Source organism: Apteryx mantelli, chromosome 8 (genome assembly GCF_036417845.1).
Source record: "Apteryx mantelli isolate bAptMan1 chromosome 8, bAptMan1.hap1, whole genome shotgun sequence".
Taxonomy (NCBI): Eukaryota; Metazoa; Chordata; class Aves; order Apterygiformes; family Apterygidae; genus Apteryx; species Apteryx mantelli.
Window position 1 is genome coordinate 41617357 of NC_089985.1, and position 6694 is coordinate 41624050.

Consider the following 6694-nt stretch of genomic DNA (forward strand, 5'->3'; position numbering starts at 1 on the left):
AGCTGCACTGTTTTACACTGCGTGCATTACAAGAGCAGCTGCGCACCATGTAACAGACTTGGAACAGGCAGTGGCCAAAAGTTGCCTCACAGGGTTATAACCTTCACATCTTCCATATAACTCACATCCTCCAACTGATTAAATTGCTACATCATATGTAAAGAAAAAGCCTGTTAGATTTCCCCAGGCATTTGCAATTTGATAAAATAGCTGGATATACTTTAAATTACACAATCTGATTTCCTTTAAATACATATTTTGGTACGTACAGCGCTCAGAGGCGCATGACGCACATGGCTCTGTGCTGGCTGCTCCTCATGAGCACGGTCCTGTCGGGGGCCGCAGGCTGAATCCGGCCAGGGCCACGACATCGCCCTGGGAAAGGGCCGCTGGGCCGTGATCCCGGCCGCTGCCACAGGGAGCCAGAGGCCAGTGCCGAGCAGCTTGTGCAGAGGGATGGGGGAGCCCTGGAAGTCGTGGTCCTGGAGAGGCCGACTGGCACGCGGCAGGGACCAGCCGTCCCCGCTCTGGCCTGACGTCGGACATGCAAATGCCATTTAAAGCAGTGACATTGCACCTTGCCGACTGTATGAGGACAGGCAAGACAGTGAATACGTTACACTGCTTTTAGCAACCGTGGCTCCAAGCTAGTTCAGGGGAACGTTTGCTAACTGTCCTGGACCAGGCTGTAGAGGAGGACTTGTGCCACAAACGTAACAATGAGAGAAAAAAACCTTCCTTTATCTGTCAGGTTTTTTTTAATTAGGAATTGGAGGCGCTGGGAGCTTGCCTTGTTCACCGGCACACAGCGCGGCTGCACAGGGCTGCTGGGGGACCTGCACCTCCAGTTCACGGCCCTTAACCAAGCCCGTCCTTTTTTGATTTTGGCTGAGGCTTCCTCTAATGCTGTTGCAATGGTAATGAATGCAGCAAGAAACGTTAAACACAACACAAATCTTCCTCTATTACGTATTACTCACATTTTTGTGGAGTAACGCCAACCACATTTTAAGCATCCTCTCTGTTGTGCATAAAGACTATTTTTTAACCTAAAGAAAAAAATCTAACAAATCAATGCCTGGAATTCCATCTGTGGGGGAAAAAAAAGCTTTTTTTTTTTTAACAGTCAGAAATACTTTCCACTTTTATGCCACATTCTGGCTTGTCCTCCCAGAGGATTAATAAATCAGTCAGTCTCCCTGTTCATACTTAGCAAGCTGGTAAAGTATCTGACAACAACAATAGCTGAAACAACTCGAGCACAAAAATAAACTCTTTACCCATTAGTTTATCCCTTCCTTCTTGTAGGCTTTACCTTGCGGGCCTGAAACGCCAGGATTGCACAGGAACAGGCCCACGGCTCCTAGCTCCACTGCACCGGCCCCCAGAGCCAGAGGGCTCGTTCCACCCCCTCGCCCAGAGGCGGGAGGCAGGTCTTGGTACAACTCCTAACCTCCTCCCACCCCCGTGGGCTGCACCACCTCTCCAGCACAGGCCTCTCACCAGGACCAAGCGCTCGAAGCGTTTCAGCAAATGCTCTCCTGAAGCAGACTGCCGTTCAAGCTCCGCTAGCGTTATGGCTAATTCCGATGCAAAACACACCTCTGCAGTCCCGTGCTAGTTGCTGCTCTGACCAGCCGAAGGATCAAAGTACTCAGAAGCTTGAAGAGCAGATGTATTAAGGCCACTGTAGCAAACAGAGCAAGCAAAGAGTACAGATCCATGCAGATTTGGGGTATTTATTCTTGCCATCCCAGGCAAATCGCCACTAGCCTATTAGCAGAAAGCGCTGGCACTGCAAGTGCCATTTCCATCTGCAATAACTCTGGAGCAGGGACAGGGTTAGCGTGAAAGGCGGTGTAAAGTCACTACCTGAAAACATCTCCAAGTGCCATGGCTCCCTGCGAGCCTCCGGGCTCCCAGGCCCAGCTCAGGGCTGACCCCATCACTCAGCCGGCACCGGCAGCAGTGCCGGCCCTGAGCTGGCGCAGGCGAGGCAGCACCAGCCCCAGCGTTGAACGGAGGAACAGCCGTGCTCAAGCCCTGCACTGCCTGGAGCATCTGCCTCAGCTGTATGTATTGGTACGATGGGCAGCTGGTAGCTGCCCCTTGCGCAAGCAATAAAAACCCCAACGGGGGATCTGAGGGAACGGCTTGGCTGTTTGGATGCACTGATATTTCTTGCATATAGGACTTTATGTACCAATAAATGTCAACACTTACCGCATTTTTGGTGAGAGGAATTTAGATGCTATCCACACCATGAAAGGAACAGTGCGTTTTTCTGGTTCCTGTTCTGTCCTTGTTCTCTGTTCCTATCTTAAATGACGGTGAGGTCCAGTTTCTCTCCTTTTACTGGCAAACACTGGATCACACAGAAAAGGATGTACGCAGTGTCCCGAGTCTCTCACCTTGGACTTAGCTGGCTAACACTTCAGGAACTGGATGGTCTCCAAGGCCATGTCCAAGAACAGACAATTTAAATGTTTTATAAGAATATAAAATATACATGTTATATTATGGAACGGTTGTGTGCGAATCATTATAAGATATTGTATCTTAGCAAAGTGGTTCAGTTGAGCCCCTCAGTTTTCCAGAACACACTAATCAATCTTTTCCCTGTTGTTTTGGCAGGCCAGCTAGTGAGGCACTGCCGTACAGGGTGGCGACTAACCCTCAGTGTGTCGGGGTTTATCTCTCTCCTTTCTCTTGTGTGATCTGTTCTTCCCGATCCCAGGCAAGCCAGAACCAAAAGCACTGGAAGGAGTACCAAATGGGGCGCCTCCTTTCCTCCTGAAAACAGTAATTGTCACACAAACTTGAGGAATACTTTTGGTACAAGATTTTAAAATGCTGATTTAGGTGCCATTTCTAATTTTCCGACCTATTGCCCCTTTCCCTATGCAGTCTGTGCCCATAACAGGCTTGGGCGTGGATTCCGGAGGAGGATGTTATTCCTTCTTCCTCCCTCCCCACAGCATTTGAATGCAGGATGTGGGAAGGAAGAAACGTGGCTGGATTATAAACTCACCACAACAGGGGCGGCATTTGTTCTGTTTTAATTCAGCCTCTAGCTCCTGACTAGGGCTCCCAAGCACTTTAACGCGCTGAGATGATCACACAAGGGTCTTTGATGTTTTTCCTCATGGTGCTATCAGAGTGGTCTCCCACTTAACTGGGATACGAATACCTGAATACCATGACCGGCAGACACCAGTGCAGCCTTTGGCAGCATTCGGCGGAAGCCTACTGAGGCAAGTTTAACACAGAGCAGACACGGGGCTGCATACACTCTGCTACAACCCAGAAATCTTTCCTACTTTGGAGGGTACAAAAGTCAAGCATTGGGCTTTAGCCTCAGGAAGCCTTGATACAGTGTCATTCCTTGCCCAAACTGTAAGTGTGCGATGTTCTGATGAACCTGGGGTCAGACACAGAGGAGCACATGTCCCACCTGTTTCAGGACAGCTGTGTCCAGGTATAACGGGCCATGCCAGGAGCTGCCGGTTGGTGCTGCAGCCGCGATGCAGCCCGGCAGGAGTGAGCCGGTGCATCGCCGGTCCTCTGCAGGGAACTGCATTTGCACAGGCTGCTCCCATGGGGAGTTTCACGGGCAGTCCGAGCGATGGGTACCTGCTCCGAGGACAAGGTGAGCCGCTCTGGAGTAGAGGGGTTACCGCAGCGACGCTGGCTCTGCGCTTGCTGCTCCCGCGTGCTTGGAGACGCGCCTGCAGCCCCTGGTGCAAGCTCTCGCATCGTTTCCCAGCCACCTGCATGAGGACTTCTGCTCTCTGCCAGGAGAGCTGTGCCAAGGAGGTGTGGGAGAGCCTCGGCACTCACAGCATCTTACTGGTATCCCCTGTACAAGGGGCAGGGGCCAGTCTGTGAGAAAGCACCGCCCGAGATCTCGCCCTGCCCGCAGACGGAGCGCAGCTCTTAGCCACACAAGTGGTACAATGCACCAGGGCCAGGTGGTGGCCTGCAAATGCGGAGGGTAGCGTCGATGCGCACTGGCACTCAGCTTTAGCGCAGGAGGCTGCCTCCTTTGCTCCTTGCCACCACCCCGTGTCCCTGCCCTTAGCTGTGTAAACTACCGTGGGCTGAGAGTGCAAACAAGCCCCTTTGCGTGGATGATGGGATGGAGGGGGACAAAAACGTGTAGGAGCAGGGGAAAAATGACAGTGTAGACAGCTCACCTGGCTGGAAGAGCGCAAGAGAGGGGAGTCTTTACATCTCCTTCCTTGCATATTTTTAGTCTGAAAAGCATAAATGCATCACTGAGATATAAAAAAGCTCCCCACCCCCACTCTCCTTCCTGGAGATTTCCTAAATGTGTTCTGCTCACTTCCCACTCCCCCTTTAGATGTTTTCGCTATGTGCGGAGTAGGAACAAGGAACTTTCAGGGGTAAAATGGAGCTAAGTTAGGAAAAGAACAGCCCACACTGACCTATGTGCCTGCACCAATGCACCAGCACAGATCTCTCTGTTCAGGGAGAGATGGCAGATGATCCTTCTGGGGGAAACACGCTGCGGGAACAACCCAGCTGCTGGTGACTGCAGCAAACAGCGGCATATTCAACCATTGCTTTCCTTGCAGGCCACAGAAACCTTGCATTTACACACGGGCCTGATACAGAGTACGTGCATAAACTTTTCAGGTACCAGTCCTTAAAAACCCTTATCACTAATTGGAAATTCATTCTTCAGCCGGAGGAAAGACACTCAGCTCTCGTGGCATGGTGCTCAGGGCCCCAGGACAGGGCTGGGGAAGCCAATACCTATGCACAACACAATGCAGTGGCTGGTGCTAAGTCCTATGAAACGCTCTTAGGAATCCTGTCTCCATCACACGCACTACTTGCTGTGAACCCCATCTCCAGGCAGGATGTCACTGAGCCTCACAGCACTGTGCAGCCAGCAGTCATATTGGGCCAAAATGTGGAATTTCCTGCAGAGCTTCATGCACTTCCCACATGCGTCTGCTCTGCTTTTATCTTTCAGTGATTGCTTAGTCAGCTACAGAGATCTCAGCCCTGTCCACAAGCGATAAAAGCCAAAAAACAGAACACAACAGAGAATTTAGTAAATTCCATGTTCTTTTCTCCTGGAAAAACTTCATCTAAACACAAGGAAAGTCTGGGCCACGGCTCTCTTCTACAGTAGCAGGAATGTGGACAAACCCAAGCCAGTAGAATTACCCAGAATACATCAGTCACATATGATTGAATTCCTCTTACCTAGAATGGTGGAAAACAGGATGCATTTTTAAAAGGAGAGTCTTCATCAATACACATACCATCCTTGTCCATGTTGTTATTCATGGGAGACAAAGAGCAACTCTTTCTATTCTCCACTGAGAAAAAGGGTTTTGATTTCTCCTGCCCGGCTCTCCCTGTTTGGCGGTGCTACCTCTTGGCGTCAACAGCAGCACGTGTCCATGCCACGGTGTTGTGTCACGCCACGGCCTATCCTGAACATGTCATACCTTGGGCTCCTATTTAAAAGGGGCTGCCGGAACCATTTGTCAGTCCTTACAGGCCACTCCTGTACCCCTGCCCTGCTGCAGACTCGGTGTCAAGAGGCATGGGCTGGGAAGAACTCACCCAAAGTGATTGCCAAGCAGCTGATGTTTACTGGACAAGTTCCGCGTATTTATGGTTGACAAGCCGTAGAGGCAACATTCATGCCTCTCCTAGTAACACTGAGCACCGCTGTAAACTGATTGCTCAGCCTTGGCTATTGTAACGATGTTGACTCATTTTATTTCCGTCCCACCTCTAGACATACAAGACTGTCACCTCAGCAGCGCCCGTTCAGGCAAGCAGAGGTAAAGGGAATGGGCTACAGCTGCTGCTCAAAGTGCATGGCTTTCACTTCTCCGCGCAGGCCAGATGCTCTAGCACCATGGCAACATTTACAGGCGTATGAAAACAACCTACCTGTAGCTGGAGCCACGGAAATCGCAGGCACAGATGGCGAGTTACAGTGATCTCGTCACGGCTGTGTTAATATGTCATTATCAGTAAAATGTTTTAAATTGCAGTCATTAAAAATAGGTATGATACCATCAGGGTAGCAGGACATTTTATTCCATTTTAACCTGGAATAAATATGTACTTTGCTCTGAGTTAGCATTTTATTTGCTTACACCAGTAACAAAGTTACCTCTGTCCACAGCTACGCTCTTGGAGGATCAACTATCTATTCATTGATTTTTCTAGATCTACATCTAATTTCTTAAGAACTAAGTAGCTCAGACAGCAAAGCTGCACAACTGTGTGGCCATTTAGGCTAGAAGAGCAGTCTAGAACAGTACATGTCCTGGATTACTTCTGTGAATTAAGGAAGAGAGTACAAGTGCTACACTGGAAAACTATGCAGGCTGCTCCCTAGGACCTCATATAGCCAGAGGGATTTAGCACCTAAATCACTTAGGCACTTCCAGGGAAAACTGCACAAATAGAGTGAATTTCGATTGGTTTCTACTTCAGCAAACATTTTGCCAACACTTGCCCATGTGCTTTATGTCCACTAACTAAATGAAACAAATCAGTCTCCAACAGATATAGATCATTGCAGTTACCAGAGCTAAATAAATACAGAACTCGCCTTGAATGGCTTGGAAAAGATCTAGCTTTCTCCTGCAGCTGGGCTCAACGATCTCTGTGCCACAGCTCAGGGCACATGGGCTTG

The 6694-nt window shown here is 49.7% G+C and overlaps 1 long non-coding RNA gene across 1 annotated transcript; it reads right to left on the reverse strand.

Moving 5' to 3' along the window:
• Positions 1-5074: 5074 nt before the first annotated feature.
• On the reverse strand, positions 5075-6694 carry LOC136992529 (uncharacterized). Its single transcript, XR_010884812.1, has 2 exons — positions 6611-6694; positions 5075-5238 (listed from the first exon to the last, which is right to left on the reverse strand). It is a non-coding gene; the product is annotated as an uncharacterized lncRNA (long non-coding RNA).